This window comes from Diabrotica virgifera, chromosome 4 (genome assembly GCF_917563875.1).
Source record: "Diabrotica virgifera virgifera chromosome 4, PGI_DIABVI_V3a".
NCBI lineage: Eukaryota > Metazoa > Arthropoda > Insecta > Coleoptera > Chrysomelidae > Diabrotica > Diabrotica virgifera.
Window position 1 is genome coordinate 87,527,258 of NC_065446.1, and position 24,640 is coordinate 87,551,897.

The following is a 24,640-nucleotide window of genomic DNA, read 5'->3' on the forward strand; positions in this document are numbered from 1 at the left end:
TCTCGAATAAAAGTTGCGTATTTTTACGTAAAGAATCCAAATCTGCAATAAAATGTGGGGATCCTATTTAAAAGATTTTAAAATAACCCCCACCCCACCTCCGTGGGTGTTGTGTTTGGTACCATTCGATAGATTTTTCAAGAATATTGAATATTTTTCAGTTTTTAGTTCTGATGTTCATTTAGCGAAATATCGCAGGGTTCGTATTTAAAATTTTAAATTTACCCCCCACCCCTCTTCGTAGAGGTCATGTTTGGTATCATTCGATAGATTTTTGAAAAATATCAAACACGTATTTTTTACTGTTTGGATCTGGTGTTAATTTCGCGAAATATTCGCTTTTTTTGTGAAACTTTTTGACTCGCCCATTTTCTTACGCCCCGCTCAAATCGTCAGGTTTTTGAAATATACACTCTTTTGCATGTACTTAACTAATCTTAATCTGACAATTTCGAGTTATTCTACGGATAGATTTTTTTTTCGGGCCCCCCTTAACGAACTCTCCTGTGTTAAGAGCCAATATATGGAAAGGGGTACATCTGCAGGGTACCAGGTTTCTCTCCATATGATAATCTGACGCGCTCGAGTAACTGCAAAAATCCCCGCTTGGGCTCCCCTACCATTAGGGAAACAAACCGCTCGCGCTCGTCCGGAAGAAAAGTGACACAACTCAAAAAAATGCACATTTCCTGTTATCTTGTTAAATTGAATCAAAAAATACTATACTTTTATCAGAAAAAGTGTCACATAGATGTTTTACTTCCAACTTCGTAAGATGGTGGTAGTGTCGTTATATTTGTGCAGATTTTGTGTGTGGTAAGTAATATGGAAAAACTACATGGGGATATGTTGAATTAGTTGTGTACATGACTTTCCCCAACGGCCGGAAACCAGAGTGGGGGACGAGTGTAGTTATAAGAGGTCAAAGTCGCGGTTTTTATTATTATTTTTGTAACGCTCATGATTGAGATAGTGCACCAAAATTTGGGAATAAGTAGGTCATGACGTAACTAAGTAAAATCTCTAGGTGTAGATCGCTGAGTGGCCGACAAAGGCGTGGGGCACGGGTGCATATAATCAAACACACAGTGCACCAAAATTTGGGCATAAGTAGTCCATGACATAACTAAGTAAAATATCCAGAGGCGGAAACCAGAATGGGGGACGAGGGTAGTTATAATTGGTAAAAGTCGCGGTTTTTATTTTTTTTGTGACGCTCATGATGGAGATAGTGCACCAAAATTTTGGAGTAAGTAGGTCATCACGTAACTAAGTAAAATCTCCAGGGGCGGAACGCTGCTTTTTTGCCGTTCGTGATCGAGATAGTGCACCAAAATTTGGGAATAAGTAGATCATGGCATTACTAAGTAAAATCTCCAGTGGCGGAACGCTGCGTGGGGGATAAATGTTGTGCTGCAAAACAAAAAAAATAATACAAACATCGACTTTGACCCCTTAGAACTACCCTCATCCCCAACTCTAGTTTCCGCCCCTGGAGATTTTGATTCACTATCTCGATCACGAACGTCACAAAAAATCCCTTATAATTTTTATATTCACCCCTGCCCCACCCCTTTGTCGGCCACGCAGCGTGCCACCCCTGGAGATTTTACTTAGTTACGTCATGATCTACTTATTCCCAAATTTTGGTGAACTATATCGATCATGAGCGTCACAAAAAAAATAATAAAAACCGCGACTTTGACCCCTTATAACTACCCTCGTCCCCACTCTGGTTTTCGGCCGTTGGGGAAAGTCATATACACAACTAATTCAACATATCCCCGTATAGTTTTTCCATATTACTTATCACGCACAAAATCCGCTTCTATCTCTCCGACTAGGGAACATCCATAAACTACGTCGTAAAATTTTTGGAGTTTTTAATACCCTCCCCCCCTTCCGTCGTAAAGCGTCGTTTGCAGTTGACCCCCTAACTCATACCGACGCGACGTCGCAATTGCAACTCATGACCCCCCTTTTAAATTCCATGTTATTCTAGATTTTTAAAAGTTAGCTCTCAGAGTTTATTTACGAATGTATCCAAATCAGTATTACTATGTACAGCTCATTAATATCCGCGTACTCTCTCAGTTCACTGTACAATTAATAATTAGCTTTATAGGGGCAAAAGACAACACTTTTATCGGAGTTCCTATGCTTTCTTAACTGCATCATATAAATCTTGATACTTATTTTGTTTTCATTTCAATGCCATTTCTTTTATTAAGTATAAATACATAGATACAAATGTACTAACTAAATAGAATAAATAGAATATATTATTTCTATTGATTCTTTTAGAATTTTTTCACACAGAGTATTCAGTAAATAAGTAAACAGTTTAATATTTATTGCTTCCAGACGTTGTTTTGAAAAGAAGCGTTTGTTTAAAGACATCATCATCATCATCATCATTGGCTCGACAGCCCTTTCTGGGTCTTGGCCTGTTCCAGGATTCTTCTCCACTCTGATCTGTTTCGTGCTTTTTTTCTCCAATTTTTTATTTTTAAGGTTTTTATATCATTTTCTATTTGTTCTAAATATCTCAGCTTCGGTCTTCCTCTTGTTCTTTTTCCTACTGGCATCTGTTTGAATATTTTGTTTGGTATTTCGCCTTCTTCCATTCTTTCTACATGTCCCATCCAACGCAGCCGTCCTATTTTAATGAATGTTATGATATCCTGATCCTGGTATATTTCGTATAGTTCAAAGTTGTACCTTCTTCGCCAAATTCCATTTTCTTTTGTGCCCTTAATATATGTGTCGCACCCTTTTGTCCTGGGGTTGAGAAATCGGCTTCGAAGGCGGAGGAATCAAAAGCATGGTCAACGGCATAAGGATGTAGAAGTGAAGGGGAAACCACTACATTAAAGATCCCTATGGATATCCCTAGTACAATCATCATGGTCTTAGTAACCAACAACGGCGTTACCGATCATGGCCCTCGGAAGCCAAGATCGGGCAGGGGAGGAAAAGACAAGGCCTCTCAGGTCGTTAATCAGCGAAATCCTTGTCAGAAGAACGGAGGCGATAGAATAAGACTGTCAAACACTAGAATTGGAACCTGGAATGTTCAGAGTATGTTTGAGCCTGGTAAGATGAACAATATTATTCAAGAAATGAACAGGTTGAATATTGATGTACTGGGTATCAGTGAAGCCAGGTGGCCCAACTCAGGTTGTTTCTCAACAAATGAAGCCACAATATATTATTCCGGTAGCGAGGACAATCAACATCGACATGGCGCGGCAGTCATAGTTAATAAAAAATCTAATAGAGCAGTAGAAGGCTTTTCCCTATCTCAGAAAGAGTAATGGCATTAAAGTTAGTGACATCCCACGCCAGATTGAACTTGTTACAAGGGTATGCTCCTACGGCGAATGCCTACGAAGAAGAGGTTGAGTTGTTTTATCGGGACATCGAAGAGGCACTGAAAATAACGAAAACTAGAGAAATCACGATAGTCCTAGGTGATCTCAACGCAAAGATTGGAAAGGGGCAAAGCGGAAGGTGTGTGGGAAATTATGGTCTGGGACATCGTAACGAGAGAGGAGATCGTCTAATACAATTTTGCCAAGAGCAGAATTTGATTATTACAAACACATTTTTCAAGCTACCAAACAGACGACTCTATACATGGCGATCGCCCGCAGATACATCGGAGAAAGTAGTTAGGAACCAGATAGACTACATTATGATAAATGAAAGATACCGTAATGCTGTTAAAGCTGTTAAAGCATATCCCGGAGCAGACGTGGCCTCAGACCATAACCCACTTATCGCCAGGATTACATTCACACTTAAAAACATTAAAAGAAATCAAAGAACTCCTACAATAGACACAAGTAAGCTTAAACAACAAGATATAAAAGAATGCCTCCAACATGAACTGTATCAAACTGAACATAGACACCAATGATATTGACGAGCACTGGGATCGACTAAAACATTGCCTACTAGAACCGTGCAAAGAAATACTGAAGACTTCTACAAAAAGAAATAAAGAATGGATGAACAACGAGATACTCAATATGATGGAACAACGGAGACAACATAAGAACAAAGATAACAATAAATACAGGGAGATTAACCACCAGATGAGAAGGATGATAAAGCAGGCAAAAGAAAAATACTTTGAAGAGAAATGCAAAGAGATCGAGGACCTTCAAAAAAGATACGATCCATTTAATCTACACAAGAAAGTAAAAGAAATGGCAGGGCTAAGAAAACAAAATCTCACTGGTGCACTTTTGGATCGACACGGGATTACTATAACACAGACCGATGAGAAAGTACAACGCTGGGCAGAATACATAGATGAACTGTTCGATGATGAAAGAGGAGACCTGGAAAACATAGAACTTACTTCAGAAGAAATACATAGGTCCAGATATCACAAAAGAAGAAATAGCACACGCATTAAAAACAATGAAGAACGGAAAAAGCCCTGGGCCTGACATGCTTCCTATCGAATTAATAAAAATTATGGATGAACAGCACATTGATGTTCTAGTAATAGTTTTGAACCAAATTTATAGCTCAGGCGTATTACCCAAAGAATGGTTAACGTCGATCTTTGTTTGTCTTCCCAAAAAGAAAAACGCAAGAGAATGCGCCGATTACCGCACCATCAGCTTAATGTCCCATGTGCTAAAGTTGCTACTGAAAGTCATCCATAACCGAATATATCATAAATTGGACATAGATATTAATGATACACAATTTTTGTTTCGCAAAGGCCTAGGAACGCGTGAAGCTCTTTTCTCACTTAATATCCTAATACAAAGGTGCCTAGACGTCAATCAAGATATATATGTGTCTGTTTTATTGACTATAATAAATCTTTCGACAAAGTACGACATGAACAATTAATGAATGTCCTGAAATTAAAGAAGATAGACTACAATGACCTCAGGATCATATCTTATTTATACTATAAGCAGCGAGCAAAAGTACGTGTTAACGAACAGCTGTCAGAGGAAATTAAAATTAGACGTGAGGTGACACAGGGATGCGTATTGTCTCCAGTTCTCTTTAATGCCTACTCGGAAGAGATCCTAAAACAAGCTCTTGAGGGTGAAACAGCTGGAATAAAGGTGAACGGAGTTCCCATTAACAATATTAGATATGCGGATGACACTGTCGTCTTAGCCGAAAATATTGAAGATCTTCAGAGACTGGTTAACAGAATAGCGACATATAGCCAAGAATACGGTTTAACAATGAACATCAAGAAGACAAAATTTATGAGAATATCTAAAACTCAAAGAAATAACGAGAATCTCCTCATAAACGGAACCAACGTCGAACAAGTAGACCAATATGCATATCTTGGAACAATGATCAACTCCACAAATGATTACTTCCAGGAGATTAAAACTAGAATAGAAAAGGCTAGAGCGAACTTTAACAAAATGAGAAAAGTGCTTTGCACAAGAGATCTAAGGTTATAGCTAAGAATAAGGTTGGCTAGGTGCTACGTTTTCTCGACTCTGTTTTACGGAATGGAAGCTTGGACCTTGAATGCGGCATCAATGAAAAAACTGGAATCATTCGAGATGTGGGTATATAGAAGAATAGTATAAAAATATCGTGGACAGAACACGTCACAAACAAAGAGGTTCTGAGAAAGATGAATAAAGAAATGGAAGTCTTAAATACAATTAAAACCAGAAAATTGAAATATCTCGGACATATTACACGTGTAGAGAGATACAACTTGCTCCAACTCATTATGTAGGGAAAGATTCAAGGAAAAAGAAGCATAGGTAGACGCAGGATATCGTGGCTGCGCAACCTGAGAGAATGGTACGGATGTACATCAAACGAACTTTTCAGAGCAGCCGTCTCCAAGGTCCGAATAGCTATGATGATTGCCGACCTCCGTCGCGGAGATGGCACTTGAAGAAGATATGTGTCGCAAGATTTTTCTTTCAAAGGTGGCTAGCAATGTTTCCTCTCTTTTAGTGAGTTTCCTCTTATTAAGGTTTTGTATATTTGGCATTTTGTTTAAAGACATAGCACAATGTTTTATTGTTTGCTATTCTGTATAAAACTGCTAGCAATATTATTGAGGCTGTGAGTGATAAAAATGAAATGAAAAGTATGCGATAAAAGTAATATACAAATTCTTTTTCATTCTAAAATAGGGTATATTTTTTATATTCGTGAACTTCAAACGATGTCGGATGTGCACTTATGGCCTCCTCCGCCCTGTCGTATATCGTCGTAATAAGCAAAGTCCCCCCTTCCACTTTTCAACATCGTAGTTTATGGATGCTCCCCTACATAATCTACTAGTCATAAAAGAGGCGTATGTAGCACTAAAATAATAGGCTACAAAATGAGTATTATTGTCGAAAAGCGAGAAACTCCGGTCACACCACACGAATTAAGATATTACAAAGGACACACCTGGGATGTGTCATCGGTATTTAGGCGTTACTGCGAACAGGTAAATGAAAAGCGAAGAGTGAGCTGCCAAAAAGAAATCAGATAAAGCGTAGGATCAGTACCGGCTTTGTCGTAATTTCATTTTTTCAGAAAAATTTAGGAAAACAAACCGCTCGCGCTCGTCCGGAAGAAAAGTGACACAACTCAACAAAATGCATAACTCCAGTTATCTTGTTAAATTGAATCCAAAAATCCTATACTTTTATCAGAAAAAGTGTCACATAGATGTTTACTTCCAACTTCGTAAGATGGCGGTATTGTCATTATTCATTTGATGGTAAACTTATTTTGAATTGATTTTTAGTCCGAAACAATGACACTTTTGAGATATTATGTTCTGACGTTCGACGTGAACGTATCACGAAAACTGTTGTATTTCGAGAAGTGTTCTAGGTATTTTTCGTTTGTTTAAAAAAGTGACCGATATTAAAAAAAAGTGACATAACTCAAAATGTTGATGTTTCTTTCTGTGTTAAATCATATATTATAGTTTTTTTGGTTTTGTTTCTTACATAATTAGAAACATTCACTTATCCATATTCGTCGTTTTTAATTAATACATTTTATCAGTTTTTCGATGGGTACGTATTTTCGGCTGCAATGGTATTTAAATGGGAATTCATTTTTTTCGAATCCTTAGAAAACTAATAAGTATTTTTGAAAAATTTAAACGCAAAATGAAAGATTACGTTCTTACCGAGGGCCGAAATTCCCTGAAAACTTCTATAATGTTTATTTTAATAAGAGAAAGAAACTTTTCATTCAAAAGAAACTTTTTAGTCATTCTAAGGGACTTTCGGCCCTCGGTAATAAAGTTCATTCTGCGTTTAAATTTTTCAAAAATACTTATTAATTTTCTCGGGATTCTAAAAAAATGATTACATCTAAAATACATTGAAAATTTTGACAAGCGTCAAAATGTTCCTTTCCTCTTAACCTTTAAGAAAAAAGTTGTTTTGAGTTGTGACAATCTTCTTCCTAATGAACGAAATATTTTTAGATTTTTGTACGTTTTTTATTTAGTCTTATACCATAGTCTGCCAGTCATACAAGAGGCGTATTTAACGCTAAAATAATCGGCTACAAAAATTAGTATTATTGTCGAAAAGCGAGAAACTCCGGTCACACCACACGAATTAAGATTTCAACGGACACACCTGGGATGTGTGATCCGTATTTAGGCGTTATTGCGAACAGGTAGCGAAAAGGGAAGAGTGAGCTGCCAAAAAGAAATCAGATAAAGCCTTGAATCAGTACAGGCTTTGTCGTAATTTCATTTTTTCAAAAAAAAAAATTAGGGCAACAAACCGCTCTCGCTCGTCCAGAAGAAAAGTGACACAACTCAAAAAATGCATAATTCCAGTTATATTGTTAAGTTGACTCCAAATATCCTAAACTTTTATCAGAAAAAGTGTCACATAGATGTTTACTTCCAACTTTGTAAGATGGAGGTAGTGTCATTATTCATTTGACGGTAAAATAATTATTTTGAATCGATTTTTAGTCCGAAACAATGACACTTTTGAGATATGCTAACGTATCACGAAAACCGTTGTAATTCGAGAAGTGTCCTAGGTATGTTTCGTTAATGTTTAAAAAAGTGACCAATATTTAAACAAAAGTGACATAACGCAAAATGTTGATATTTTTCCTTTGTTAAATCATATTTCATAGTTTTTTTGGTTTTGTTTCTTACAGAACTCGAAACATTCACTTATTCATCTTCGTCGTTTTGATTAGTAAATTTGATCAGTTAACCTTTAAAACTTAGAGTTTATTTAAGATCTAAAAATTCATTTTTGGCTCCCCTGAAAACAGTTGTTTTTTGAGTTGTGACAATTTTCTTCCGATGAACGAAATATTTTTAGATTTTTGTACGTTTTTTATTTAGTCTTACACCAGTGGTGCTCAGACTTGTACTGCGAGGGATCTACCACATAAACTGCAAGCGTCCAGCGATCGACTGCTAGGAAAAAAAAAGCAATTTTGAAAATTAAAATCTTTATTGCACATTTATATTTGATAAACAGTTCTCACTACATATAGTTGTAATTACAGCAATGTTTTTCATCTTAATTTTATTTGGATGTTGATGCATGGCACTGCATATCATCCACAAGTTTTTCATATATTATGATGGTGATGGTACGTAATTGCCAAAAGCAAGCATGATGAGAGATGTTCGTCAGTTAGCCTATTACGACACTTTAATTTTACCACCTTTATTTGGGAAAATGCAGACTCTCACACAAGTATGTTGATTCAAAGAATGCTGTGAGCTGTCACAGCATTCAAAATGCAAATTTGTCAGGGGATATCAAAGACCAAAATTTCGTATCGGTCGCTCTGGACTTTTATTTTCAGTACCTCATTTTGGACGGAATTGATCTCAATATTGAAAGTAACGGATATTTCAGTGGCAAATTTTTTACGTCTTCACAAGAAAATGGATTAGACATGAATGTTACAATAACTGTGAGTTTTTAAAAATTAGCGAAGCTTCTTTCAAATTCGCTACGAACTGCTTTTTTTTCACTTCTTTTTTTCAGAAAAAAGGACACCGCACACGACATGGAAAATGTAATGTCACTTAAGGGCAATAAAATTTACATGAATATATTCGTCTCGAAAATACAATAAGTTCATATCATGGCGCTAACTCTGAATTTTGATTGATAACGGCGTAAATTGGTATAAATATAGCTAAAATGAAATGGGTATCTACATGAGTTGAGAGTGAGAAAAGAGATTTTGTGTATCGGCACTTCATAAAAATTTCTGCAGGTATTAAGGTCTTTTATCTTATAGATAATAAATGACAACGCACTTCCAGTGAAGCACCGCAAAATAAGGGTCAACCTTACGCTGGATTAAGCTGTTTTCAATAGCGACTAGACTAATAATACTTATGAATATGACCATTTTATGAACTTCAGAAATGTGATTTCCATAAACTTTAGAGTTGTCACAATGATATGAAATGATTGTAGTAATAATAAGATGTGCGCGGTGTTGTTTAACACGGGTTTAATAATAAACACCAACACAGCAAAGTACATGAAAATAAGCACGCACTATACAGGGTGAGTCATGAGGAACTGTACATACTCCTACCTCGTAAAGAGGCCCCTATGGGGAATAACAAATGACTATTAAAAAGTGTCTGCTCCAATTGTTTAATAATATACAGGGCGAGTTTCGCATTTTGACAGAAATTTATATTCGTCATCATTTTTGAACGGTCAGATCGATGTGTCTCTATTTTGGTCAATCGTTACACTATTACCACCTAATCAACTGATTTATTCAAACTAGAAAAAATCAGGTCCGGCTTTAAAAAATTAGTTCGTTTGGGTCTTAGAAAAAATTTCACCCTGTATACGCTTTTTGAAAACTCTAATATTAATTTTACAAATCAGACAAATAGTCAATTAAAATGACATATTTATTTTTTCCCCACATGATTACTTAATTTTTTATAAAAAAATCAAATTTGACTATAAATTAAAAATTTGGTAAAGTCAACCATAGATTTAAAAAAAATTAACTTTTATTACAAAAATTAATTTTTTTTTAAACAAATATTTGATTTATCTTACCACCCAATCAACTGATTTATTCAAACTAGAAAAAAATCAGGTCCGGCTCTAAAATATTAGTTCGTTTGGGTCTTAGAAAAAATTTCACCCTGTATACGCTTTTTGAAAACTCTAATATGAATTTTACAAATTAGACAAATAGGCAATTAAAATGGCATATTTATTTTTTCCCCACACGATTACTTAATTTTTTATTAAAAAATCAAATTTGTCAAAATCGCAATTTTACCATAAAATAAAAAAAATTTAACAACGTTTTTCTTAAAATTAAAAGTTTCACCATTTTTTTTTTCTATAGCACGTCTAGATCTAAAACTCCCCATAACACTTCCATTTGGACTCCATAGTTTAACATAGACGTGATCAAATAGATAAATTTTAAATTTTTTCACTTAATTTTTGCGATTTAACTTTGGAATTCACGAATCTGCACCTTTTATTTTTAAAAATTCATAACTTTTACGAGAAGAAGACTGAAAGTCTACAACAATTGTCATAGTCTTCACAATGGTAAGAGATATGTGCTGTAAAAATTTCAGAAAAAAAAAATTTAAATGGAACGTTGTAGCGAGTTAGACCGTGATTTCATCTTTTTTTTTTTCATTTTTAGGTTAAAATTCCGATTTTGACAAATTTGATTTTTTAATAAAAAATTAAGTAATCGTTTGGGGAAAAATAAATATGCCATTTTAATTGCCTATTTGTCTAATTTGTAAAATTCATATTAGAGTTTTCAAAAAGCATATACAGGGTGAAATTTTTTCTAAGACCCAAACGAACTAATTTTCTAAAGCCGGACCTGATTTTTTTCTAGTGTGAATAAATCAATTGATTGGGTGGTAACATAAATAAAATATTTGTTAAAAAAAATTAATTTTTGCAATAAAAGTTAATTTTTTAAATCTATGGTTTACTTTACCAAACTTTTAATTCATAGTCAGATTTGATTTTTTTATAAAAAATTAAGTAATCATGTGGGGAAAAAAATAAATATGCCATTTTAATTGCCTATTTGTCTAATTTGTAAAATTCTTATTAGAGTTTTCAAAAAGCGTATACAGGGTGAAATTTTTTCTAAGACCCAAACGAACTAATTTTTTAAAGCCGTACCTGATTTTTTTCTAGTTTGAATAAATCAGTTGATTAGGTGGTAATAGTGTAACGATTGACCAAAATAAGAGACACATCGATCTGACCGTTCAAAAATTATGACGAATATAAATATTTCTGAAAATGCGAAACTCACCCTGTATATTATTAAACAAGGGGAGCAGACACTTTTTAATGGTCATTTGTTATTCCCCATAGGAGCCTCTATCCGAGGTAGGAGTATGTACAGTTCCTCATGACTCACCCTGTATAAGCGATGCAATGAACCACTTAACCTACCAATATTCCGTAGTAAGATTAATTGCCGTACAACATTTTGCATTCGTTTTGAAATAGTTTCAGGAAAGTTTGTGAACAAAATTCATGGTGGTAAAACAAAAATTGCATTTTGTGCATAAGGAAATTAGATTGCCAACGTGCATAGAAAATGAAAAATTTGCAACATTGAATATATCGACAGGAATGAGTTCAGTATCGAGGTCACTATATGATAACGACTATGATTCTCGAGATAGGTACCTTCCCAGGGTAGACCTCTTGTCCTGAAATTTAGAAAAAAAATAAAAAAACCATTTGGGGGGAAGTTCACCGTATCTGCTTTTTGGCTGTTAAACTTATTTTTCTTTTAGGATGGGTTAATTTGACCGTTTTTAAACCATTTTTTCTTAATTGGTTATATTGGTGAACTAATCTTGAATCTTTTTTTTTTTAATTTAAAAATTAATTCTTAGATATTTATAAATTTGAATCGTTAAAAATGATTTTAAAAATTATACAGGGTGGCTGAAATATATCACAATAGATCTTTTTCTATGTTTTTGGTCAAATTCACCCCAGCGGTCAAAGTAACCCCATTTTACGGTACTGAAATTGGAACGATACAGAGAAGATTAGCATGGCTCCTGCGCAAGGATGACACGCAAAATCGTGAAACGTTCCATATTTTTAACAGACGATAACGTCTACATTATAAGGAATATAATAGAGAGAAAATGCCGTAAAGGGGATGAACTATTTCTCATGTTCGTTGATCTGAAGGCGGCATTTGATAAGATAAACAGAGAAATAATGTGGAAAATATTGGAAAGTTATAACATATCAAAAAAGATGATAAAAGTCATAAAATCTATATACATATTACATATATGGAAGTAGAAGGCCAAGTACAAATAAATGGAGAAAGATCAGGCACTTTTAAATGGGATAAGGGAATTAAACAATGAGATGGACTACGCCCCCTCTTGTTTATAATAGTCATGGATACTTTAATAAAAAATACCAAAGATCAAACGAGAAACCTTCAATCCAATAGTAGGATATAAAAACTTAAATGCAATAAAGATCAACTCCCTTCTATACGCTGATGATAATTATTATATACAAGAAATGGACATGTTAACAGTAGTTATTCAATTATATTTAATGACAGTGACAACATTATATTAATCTAGAAACATAAAAACATTAGTAACTAAGGTAGATATTAGTAGCCTTAGATCTTAACTACTAAATATATAACAGTCCTCCGCCCCAATTCCCAACTACAAGACTAGAGGTGCTGGCAGCAGCTGATCTAAGTGACGTTTCCAAAGTAGACCATCATCTGTTCGTATTTCATAATGTAAGTAACCTATGCGTCTGATTACCTTTCCAAATACCCATCGTTGATCACTGCAGTACTTTCTAGCCTGAACTCTGTCTCCCAAGGCAAATTCCCTACCAGGTGTAGGCCTGTCTGATGGAAAGGAAGTTGTGTGTTTGCAAGGTTTTCTTAACATTGCATGAAGATCCGTTCTAATTTCTCGTCCGAACATAAGCTCATACGGGGTGAAACCGTTAACACCTGGTGTACGACGTAAACGTGTTCGTACTTTAAGTAGTTTATCAGTTAAGCTATTGCTCTCCCCCGCTAAGCTGCGCAGGGTCCTTTTTATAGTTTGTACAAATCGTTCTGCTTGACCGTTCGTTGCTGGGTGATATGGAGCAATAGTTCTATGGGTGATACCGCAATTGGATAGAAATTTGTTAAATTCTGCTGAAACAAATTGTCGGCCGTTGTCAGATACCAGCACATATGGATTTCCGAACGTGGCAAATATTTGTCTTAGCGTTTGTATACACCACGAGCTAGTTGTTACCTTTGTAGATATAATTTCCACCCATTTTGTATATGCATCTACCACAATGAATAGTTGAGAACCAGAAATTGGTCCAGCGAAGTCAATATGGATTCTTTGCCAGGGACCTGTGGGCTCTTCGCAGTGATGTAAATGTGTCTTTGCTGGTTCATTTTGTTCTAAACGGCATGATCTACATGATTTTACTTTTTCTTCAATATCTTTATCAATATTTTTCCAGTAGACATGACTGCGTGCTAGTTGTTTCATCTTTAATATACCAATATGTCCCGCGTGCAGTTCGTTAAGAATAAATTTACGAAATTTATGTGGTATTACGACCCTTGTTCCTCTTAAAATACAGTCATCTTGTAAAGTAAATTCATTGTCTTTGTATCCATATTGTTTCAGAGATTGACCTGTTCTTAGTGCTTTAATTATTTTCTGTAATTCGATATCATTTTCTGTCTCCTTAGCGATTATATCTGGGCTAATTTCTAATATCTGAATTTGTTGTATTTGGTATAAGCCATGTTGATCTACTTCATATGTATTTGTGTTCTCAACAGGAAACCGCGACAAGAAGTCTGCGTTAGCATTTTTTGTGCTTGTTCTGTACTGTATATCATAATCAAATCCAGATAAAAAGTGAGCATAATGAAAAAGTCTCATTGTACTCAGTTCTGGTAGATTATGGTGGGGATGAAAGATTGATGTTAACGGTTTGTGGTCAGTAATCAGAGTAAATTTTCGCCCATAGCAAAAATGAAAAAATTTCTTTATACCCCAGTATATCGCAGTCGCTTCCTTATCAATCTGACTGTAATTCTTTTCGGCATTGGTTAAGGTTCTTGACGCAAAAGCTATCGGTCTTTCTGAGCCGTCTTCAACTATGTGTGAAAGGACTGCTCCAAGTCCTGTTGGTGAAGCATCCGTGGCTATCATTAGAGGTTTTCTCGGGTCGAAATGTGTTAATACGTTTTCACTTGCAATTTCCGTTTTAATTCTGTTAAAACTTTCTTCGCATTTCACAGTCCAGGTAAACTTGTTATCTTTCTTCAAGAGTTGATTTAGAGGATTTGATATAGACGCAAGATTAGCAATAAATTTGTTGTAGTAATTAGCCATACCCAGAAAAATTCGCAATTCGTTTATATTAGAAGGCCGTTCCATACCTATTATAGCTTTAATTTTGTCTTTGTTCTTATGGAGCCCATCTTTATCAATTTTATGTCCTAAATAGTTTATGTTCTTTTTAAAAAATTGGCATTTTTCTTTATTCACCCGTAGGTTATTTTCTTTTAACTTGGTAAGTACCTCTCTTAATCTTAGTAATAGCTGGTCTTCTGTTGATCCTTGAATTATTATATCATCAAAAAAACATTGTACGCCTTCTAAACCTTTAAGTAAATTATCCATGAATCTTTGCCATAAACTGGGAGCCACTTTTACACCAAACATCAGTCTGTTTACTTTGTATGTTCCCATATGAGTGCTTAAAGTTTGTATTTGGGCGCTGTCTTCGTCCATCTCCATATTAAGGTAAGCTTGTTTAATATCTAATGTGCAAAATAATTTACCCCCATTCATTTTGGCAAAAATATCTTCTATGATAGGTATCGGGTATTTTTCGTCTTTAATAACTCTATTTAAAGTTATTTTGTAATCGGCACATAGTCTGATACTCCCATTAGGTTTAACAATAGGTACAATGGGTGTACCCCAATTACTATGGTCGATTTTTGTTATAATACCTTCAGAACTTAGCCGTTCTATTTCTGCTTCTACTTTCGATTTTAGAGCGTATGGAATTCTTCTAGACTTAATGAAAATTGGTTGTGTATTTTCCTGTAAGTTCAAACGAGCTTTGAAATTTGGTATTTTTCCTAGGTCTGACCTAAATACTGATGTTGCAAATTCTTCAAGAAGTTGGTCTAATTTGGGTATTTCAACAGTTTGTAGTCTTCGTACATCTGCCAATTCAATATTTATTTCTTTCATCCAGTTACGTCCGCATAAAGGATCAACGTCCTTAGCTATAATGTATAATTTGCTGAAGAAGGTTTGGTTCTTGTAGTTACATTTAACATAAGCAACTCCAGTAGGTTTGATTACTTCTCCTGTATAAGTTCTTAATATTAAGTCCGTTTTAAAAATTTTCTTTGGAATGTTCAGTTGTTTGTACAATTTTAGTGATATAAGAGATAGTGTAGCCCCTGTATCAAATTCCATAGTAACTGGCCTATTTTCAATACTGATTGTAATTGTATATTTTTCAGATCGTTCATCCTTAACAAGGTTTATTTCTCCGATAGATTCTTCACTTGTATTACTGGTACAATCATTAATCTGGAGTGCATTGTTTCTTTTTAAACAAACGTTTGCTAGGTGTCCCTCTATTTGACATTTGTGGCAAGTTCTTTTAATGGCCCAACATTCGTTGGACCTATGATCTGGTTGTCCACATCTGAAACATTTTCCCCTTAAGTCTTTTAATGTTATATTATCATGTTTTTTCTTGTAAGTACATGATCTTTGAGGGTTTTTTACAGATGTCGATAATTTGTTCACCTTTTCAATTTCATTACGTATGTCTGCAGATATTTTATTGTTTTCTATTTTTCCCATTTCAATTGATGTAGCTATCTGAACTAATTTTGAGAATGTGTGTATTTCTCTGTCTTGCAGAATTTTTATTCGAATTTCGCTGTCATGCAATCCTCTGATAAACTGTAACGATAAAAATCCATCTATTGTGGACTTACAACAATTCTGGCATTTAAATTCACAGTTAGAAGCAAGTTTCTTGAGTTCTGCAGCGTATGTTGCCACAGTTTCATTTTGTCGTTGTAAATGTGTAACAAATTTATGTTGTTGAGCCCACAAACTAGGTTTAGGATCAATAAAGTCATCAAGTAGTTTAATTAATTCTTCAAAGCTTTTATTTAATGGATCCTCCGGAGAACAAAGATTATGTAAAGTATCATAAAGTTGTGGAGAGATCGTAGATAATAGAAAGTAAATTTTACTTTGCTCATCTGTGATGTTATTTAATAGGAAAAATACCGTCAATCTCCTTGTAAAGTTATTAATTGTTTCTGTTTCTTGTAATGGTTGAAAATTAACTTTTGGTAATTGTATCTTATGGTCTATGTTTTGAATTTTTGTACTACATAAAACATCTTGGTCTTTTGATCCATTTTTCTTTCGCAAAATTAGGAGTTTGGTCTTTATCACTGTATATTTTTCTTCAAATTCAAATCTTTCTTGTGTTTCTTGTTCTATATCTGCGTCTTCAATTTCTTGTTCGATATCATATTGTATATTTTGAAATTTCTTTATGGTTTCGTCTAACGTATGTAATCTGGATTCAATTTCTTCGTTTGTGATTTTCTCGTTCATGTAAACAGTTTTCAGTTTTTGTCAGAGTGCCTCGTAAACAGGCTCGTACTTTTTTTAGCTTTTTAATGTCCATTCTACTAATCTCGTCGCCAATATTATATACAAGAAATGGACATGTTAACAGTAGTTATTCAATTATATTTAATGACAGTGACAACATTATATTAATCTAGAAACATAAAAACATTAGTAACTAAGGTAGATATTAGTAGCCTTAGATCTTAACTACTAAATATATAACAATAATATTATAGTTTTAATCACAGACACAGTAGAGAAAATGCAGAAACTAATAGATATTTGGCAAAAAGAGATACAGCATTTAAAAATGGAAATAAATCTCAACAAAACAAAACTTATGATAATAAATGAAGATGAGAAAAAATAAAGGAATACTATAATATAATAGTAAGGGAACAAGTAATAGAACACGTACCTACTTTTGAATATTTGGGAAAAATAATAACAGATGATAGGAAAACGGACTTGGCAATAAGTAATATACTAAAGAAGGCCACTAACGTGTATTACTCTTTAAATAATACAATTTTTGGAAAGTCAGAAATAAACAACAAAACTAAACTCAGAGTATATAACAGCATAGTAAATCCGATAATGACATATGGGGCGGAAACATGGATTGTGCAAAAGAAACATGAATCAATGATAAACGCGACCGAGATAAAATACATTAGAAGAATAGCTGGAGTTACGAAGTTTGATAGACTCAGAAATTAAGATATAAGAAGAGAGCTGGAACAAGAACCGATAATGAGGAAGATCGAAAACAAAAAAGTAAGCTGGTTTGGACACATACAACGAATGGATCAAAAGAGACTTACAAAGAAGGTGCATTAAGCCAAAATGGGAAACAAAAGAAAAGGGAAGGCCGAGGAAGACATGGATGGACCAGATCCAGGATATAGGTGAAAGGAGACACATGAGTATGAGGATATGAAGAACCTGGCCACCAATAGAAGCGCTTGGAAGAAATGGATAAAAGGCGGAACCCGACATCCGACGCCCTGAAGGGCACTACGGATTATGAGAAAGAAGAAGAAGATTTTCAGGAAAATACAAAATCTCAAATAAGAGAGAGGGTTCCTCTCAAAAATGGATTTGTTTCCTTGTGTTTATTTGTTTTGTTATTTGTTTTGATTAAGTGTTGTGAATACTAGCTGTAAGTGTTTCTATATTTATTATTTTCGTCACATCGACCTAGTTAATTTTTACACATCTAACCTTGAAAATGACGTATACTTGTGAACTTTGTCTGACACAATATTCTGACTCGGATAAATACAACAGCTTAAGATATAATGGAGATTGGCGAAGAAATTTCAGTATGAAATGTACTGGCTTAAATAAGACCATCACTAAAGCCCTATTGGACCAAAAATTTTCCCATCTTAGATTTTTTTGTACAATATGTGAGCCTCCAAGCTTAAGATATTTAAACGACAAAATTACAAATTTATCAAAAAATCAAATACCTTTAGAGACCTTTGAGGCCTTAATTCAAGTTACTAAAAAACTAAATGACAATTTGCCTGTTTTCATCGAGACTTATGATCTATTAACTAAAAATGACGGCAAACTGGACTATCTTACTAAAAAAATTGACGAGATCCACAAACTAAACATACTGCTAAATCCTGAAAAGTTTTAAAATCTGTAAGGCAGATGGAACACGACATTTTTAATTTATCGTCATTTTTTCGGCTCTTCAGATGAGACTATCAAGGTTAAAATCCAAGACACAAATTCAACTAAGATTAAGTTGGGATTAAAACGGCTCTCTTCAAATATTGGTGAAATTTTAAACCAAATGAGCAGTCTTACTAAAAATCTATCTACTTTACCAACTAAAAAAGAGATGTTGAAGAAAAATACATGTTATGCCACCGCAAGTACCCAAACTGAAGAGCCCTGACATTTCGAACCAAGTCTGGAGCAAAAGCCAAAAATTACAGACGACAAATGTCACTTTGTGGTTATTAGTATCTTGAACTCAACGTACACCCCTATACAAGTCGTTCACTATATTAAAGAGAAGCTAGGCATTAAGGAATATATTAGATGTTACGCACTCCTTAAAGATGCCAACACAACAACTGGCTCTTCGTTCAAAATAGGTATAAAAACTAAAACATCGATTAACTTATTATTTAATAAGGAAATTTGGCCACCTGGTGTTAACATTAAATGGTCTATAGAATCTTCCTATTCTGAACAAACGCTTTCATCTGAGTCACATAAGAATCCGAAGAATCTCAGAAGCCCTGTCACCTTGGAAAATCCAATTACCAATTCACGAAAGGACAAAGATGAAGTAGAAAACACAAACATACTTACAGACAAGCAGGCCATCGAAGTTTGTAAATCTAAGAATCCGTTCCATTCGCCTATAAATTTCATTAAGAAGGATACTTTAGAACCATCGATAAATCTGGATCCTTTGACCCCACCAAGAGTTAGATTAACCAACAACTCGAATAGTCGATATCTTCTAGGCAGATTAAGGGAACCGGATATCTTAAAAGCCATTAAACTTCATCTTGCTTATCTACACGACCAACCAGCCTCAGTGTTCTATGATGGATTTACCAACACAAGCGTTAAACTCTTTTTGGCTTCCGAGGGACTTCCTACTAAAACTGCTCAAGATCAACGAGAGATAAACAAGATCTACGACAAATTCTGCTTGAATTTAACAATGCCTATGAAATTGGTCCAGATGAGGTGGAAGCTGATTTTGCTGCTTTTAGGTCCTTTCTCACTTCTGAAAGGATTATACACCTGCAAAAATCAAGGGAATGTCACCGAAATTACTATTCCGATGTCTCTCCAAAACGAAATTTTTAAACATCACGACGTGTTCTGAGGGACTAGAATCCTCAAATTGTTTTAGTGATAACAGCTTTAGCATGGTTCTGATTAATATTCGTTCTATAAGATACAAAACTAATGAATTGTTTTTGTTCCCAGAAGAATTGGGATTTCCCCCGGTAGTTGCGGTTACAGAGCACTGGCTTGAAGTCAACGAGCCTTTTTTGTAGAAAAATACACCACAATTGCTAGGTATGATCGTCCAAGCTAGCTCATGGAGGCATTCTGATTCTTTCTACGAGTAATGAGTTTTCTTTGGTAACAAAATATGACTTTCTGTTAAGTGAAGCCTTCTTTGAGTTTTACTTAGTCTACAATAAGAATCTCAATCTTTATATTATTTGCATTTACAGATCACCTGACTCTTCCGTGGAACTATTTTTTCAGAACCTGCTAAATTTTTTAGATGACCTACCCCATAAAAGTAGAAAAATTTTATGCGGGGACTTTAACATTGATTATGCTGCTGCCTGTGCTACACAAATACCCTTGATCAACATATTTGAATCGTATGGTCTAACAATGGACGTTGATTCTCCTACAAGGATTACAAAAACTTCATCTACCATAATTGATTATACTGTCTCACCCCTTGATGTCCACTCTACAATTATTAATGCTGGACTATCTGATCATGATGCAGTTTTATTATTGCAAAATTTATGCTTAACCTCTGAGTGGCACTTTCCTGCTATGGACGTGGATAATAATTTCAGTGATTTTTTAGATAAGCTTGTCTGTATAAATTTGTTTATAAATAAGCTTCTGTATTAAAAATAAAGCATTTCCTTTAATTTCAATTAAGCCAAAACATCGCAAACCCTGGACTACTAAAGGTATCCGAATATCTTCCAAGAATATGCGTTCTCTACTCTACATCAAGAAATTTACTAGCAACGTCTCTATCACTGAATATATCACCAAGTACAGAGCAACCTATCTTAAACTTATAAAATCAGCTAAAAAAGTCTACTACCAAAACCGCCTGGGAAGCTCTAAAAGTGTTGCAAAAGAAACTTGGTCCATAATAAACGATCTTCGAAATAAAACCCACACTACTCAAACATTTTCCCTTCCAGACCCTGAAAATCTAAATGAATACTTTGTTAATGTGAGTAAAAATATTACATAAACTATTTTGCCACAAAAAGATCCCATTTCCAATCTCCGTAATTCAAGAAAGGTCTTGAATTCAGTCTTTATAAAACCAGTCGATAAATCTGAACTGATCCAAACAATCAATAGTATCAAAAGCAAATCTTCATGTAGTACTGATGGTCTATCGATAAAGAATTTTTCTAATTTCCCAGAAAATGTGTTGGAAGTCCTCATCTCACTGATTAATGATTCTTTTGAGAAACGCAAATTTCCAGAGTGCCTAAAGACTGCCATCATTATTCCTCTTCATAAGGGTGGTGAAATATCTAACACCTGCAATTATAAACCTAATGCACTACTACCGGTACTCTCCAAAATTATTGAGAGACTCATAAAAGCCCGACTTATGTCCTTTCTCGTTGAAAACAACATTTTATCACAAAATCAGTTCGGCTTTTTAAATAATAAATGCACCACTGATGTTTTCTGTACTATACCCTATTCCACGAATATACGCCTGTTTTGTATTACTTCGACAACGAATATTTTACTGTGCAAAATAAGAACAACGAAAGTAAATTGCAAATTACATTGTTGTTTTTTGGAATAATTATTAGCGTCATCTACTTTCGTACTTCTTATTTTGCACAGTAAAATATTCGTTGTCGAAGTAATCCAAAACAGACGTATGTTCGTGGAATGGCCCATAAATGAGGTTTATCAAGCACTGTACAATAATCTTCACACTGCCACCGTTTTTTGTGATTACACCAAAGCTTTTGATTGTGCAAATCACAACATTTTGATAAAAAAACTAAATTTCTACGGAATTCGAGGTATTTCTTTGAATTGGTTCCAATCTTACTTGGATGATAGGAAACAACTGGTTAGAGCAAATGATACAGACTCAAAAACATTGTATGTGGGGTACCTCAAGGATCAGTATTGGGTCCTCTACTTTTCCTTATCTTTATTAATGACATCACTAGTTTAAAAATCGATAGAAAAATCTTTCTTTTTGCTGATGATACCAGTATCACTTGGAGCAACTCAAATATTGCAACTCTTCATGCTACTACAACTTCTGATCTACTTACAATAAAAACCTGGTCTGACTCTAATTTACTCTCGTTTAACGTAGATAAAACAGTAGCATTATCTTATAAAAGAGCTCTCCAACCCTTACCTCTTAATAACAGCAAGATCAGTACTGTTGATTCTGTAAAATTTCTTGGTATTTTTTTAGACAGCAACCTTAAATATTCCCTCCATATTAATTTGTTAATGAAGAAACTATCTTCAGCTTGCTATGCTATAAGATCTGTTTCGAATGAACTCAATTTAGCATCTTCCAAAATAACATATTTTTCTTTGTTCGAGTCACATCTCCGTTATGGTCTTCCTTTTTGGGGTTCTGGTACAGCTGCCCAATTCGATGTTATTTTCAAATTACAAAAAAGAGCAATACGATAATTATCTGTTTGGCCTCAGAAGAACAACACATTGTAGAAGTTACTTCAAAGATCAAAGAATTTTAACCCTTCCATCTTTATATATTTTAGAAACTGTTTGCTTAATTCGTAAACATCTACATATCTTTCCATTAAGACCTAATCATGACTACTTCATGAGAAATTCTACCTTTGACGTCTATTTACCTACCCCGTCATCTGAGTTAGTAAAGAAATCTATATTATATTCCGCAAGAAAATTTTACATCAATCTCCCTCTACAACTTAAATCTGCAGCATCTTTCCCCAAATTCCGTAAACTGACAAAAGCCTACCGATCCGAAAGACCATTATGTAGTAGAAGATTTTCTTAATCAATAACTAAGAAATTACAGTACCCTTTGCACAAGTAGTATTTTATTGTTATTTTTCATCTGTATTTGGGTGTCATATGCAGCAGTTTAACTTTTAAACTTAAAAACTAGGTAGACTATGCAATTTGCAATTTACTTAAATTTTTAAATTTTGCAATTGATTAATGTTTAACTTCATTATTATTATTATTTTTTAATTTATACTGACGATTTATGTAATTTTAGTAAATTTAATTGTTATTGGTTTGTTTTCTTGACTTTTTGTAAGCTTTGTCGATAAAATTGTACAAGTTTTCATGACAATAAAGCATATTTCTATTCTATTCTAATAATTGAACAGTTTTAAAACAATTTCTAAGCTTCTTTCTTGAAAGCATTGTCACCATAGTTTTATCGACCTTACAGCTTTTGAGTGAATGGAATAATATGGATAATATGATCCAGTCCAGCACTGGACTGGATTAAGGGGTAGACAAAAGTTTATTTTGCTGATAAAATAAAATGTGCAAAGTTATAGTCTGACAGATTTTTTATTTTTTTATAATTTTATTTGCGTCAATAAAAAATATAAAATATACTTTCAAGTTATATCACTTTCAAGTTTACCGCTTTTATTATCCATTTAAAAAAGCTATCCCATTTTTCCTTTGAAATAACCGCTAGCTGAAATAAAATATGCTAATTCCATTAGGATTTAGTAGATAAGTACGTCTCTCTGTGATTTTCTAGATTTTCTACCTGTCATAACCTTTGTTTTCCTAGAACCGGCTCTGCAGGATATAAAGAATAAATCATTCGGAACTTGTAGAAGTGTAAGTTTCTTTGGGTGTTCAGGTGCCAGGATTAGTTTATTGCTACATCATAAAAGTGTACTTTGCCAACTTTTACAATCTCAATCCTTTCCTTTTACTACGAACTTTATTATTTATTAGCTGTTACAGTGATGAAAAATGTTATAGACTTTAGTATGTTTGAGAGAAGAAATTGTTTTCGAATTCAGACGTGACATAGGCTCTTACTGAATGATATATTTAGACAAAAAGGGTGATTTACGAAGTATAGGAATAAAAAAAGTGTCACAATATTAATGTACCGATTTTAATAAGGCAATAAATCACTGTGTGCAAAAACGATAAATAAATAATATAATTTAATTATTTTACCAAATAAACTTTTAGCAGATTTTCTGAGAAGGGTGAATAAAGAAATGGAAATCATAAACACCATCAAAGTAAGAAAATTAAAATATGTATCTCCGACATATTACACCTGGAGAGGGAGAGAGATACAGCTGATTATGTAGGGAATGGTCTAAGGAAAAAGAAGTATAGAGATAGAGATATGTAGAATATCATGGCTGCGCAATCTGAGAGAATGATACGGATTTACATCAAATGAACTTTTCAGAGCAGGTATCCCGAAATAACCAAAGTACGTGCCTCCTAGCGGCGGGATACGGGCAACAATACATTGGCTTATAGGGCAGTCCTTACAGTAGGGATCCTGGCCTATACAGAAAAATGCAGGCGGGTGTGGGGTAATACTGCACTTTGGTTGCATTGGTGGTGTATTGGCTAAACGTGCAGGGCAGGGTATGGTGCTGATAGAAAAGGCATTCAGGCATCAAATATCCAAAAATCTTTTCAGGCCATAATAATGAAAAGACCTTCTCCAAACGCAATAAAAACTTATACTGAAATGATGGCATCTCCTGAGGTAAAATGTTCCGGAAGTAAAATGAGCCTCCGTTCGGATCTCCGGGTGAGGACTATCTCAGGGGGAACACCATTACAGGTTAGAAAAATTAGGATAGGGTCTTGGAATCTTGGTAGTCTTACAGGTAAGAGTCTGGAGTTAGTGGATGCGCTCAAACGAAGAAGAGTTCAAATTGCTTGTATTCAAGAAACTAGATGGAAAGGACAAAGGGCGAAAGAACTAGGTGAAGGATACAAATTGTGGTATGTAGGGAGTAGTAACACTAGAAATGGAGTTGGTATAATTGCTGATAGTGAAATGAAAGATAACGTAGTAGAAGTTGTAAGAACGAGTGATAGAATGATGTCAGTGAAATTTGTAATTGATAAAGAGGTATTGAATGTTGTGTGTATGTATGCTCCCCAAACAGGTCTGGGTGAGAATGAAAG

At 34.4% G+C, this 24,640-nt stretch overlaps 1 non-coding gene across 1 annotated transcript; it reads left to right on the forward strand.

Annotated features, from left to right (window-relative positions):
* Positions 1-12,006: 12,006 nt before the first annotated feature.
* LOC114326294 (U6 spliceosomal RNA) lies at positions 12,007-12,112 on the forward strand. Its single transcript, XR_003651827.2, has one exon. It is a non-coding gene; the product is annotated as a U6 spliceosomal RNA (small nuclear RNA).
* Positions 12,113-24,640: the final 12,528 nt, after the last annotated feature.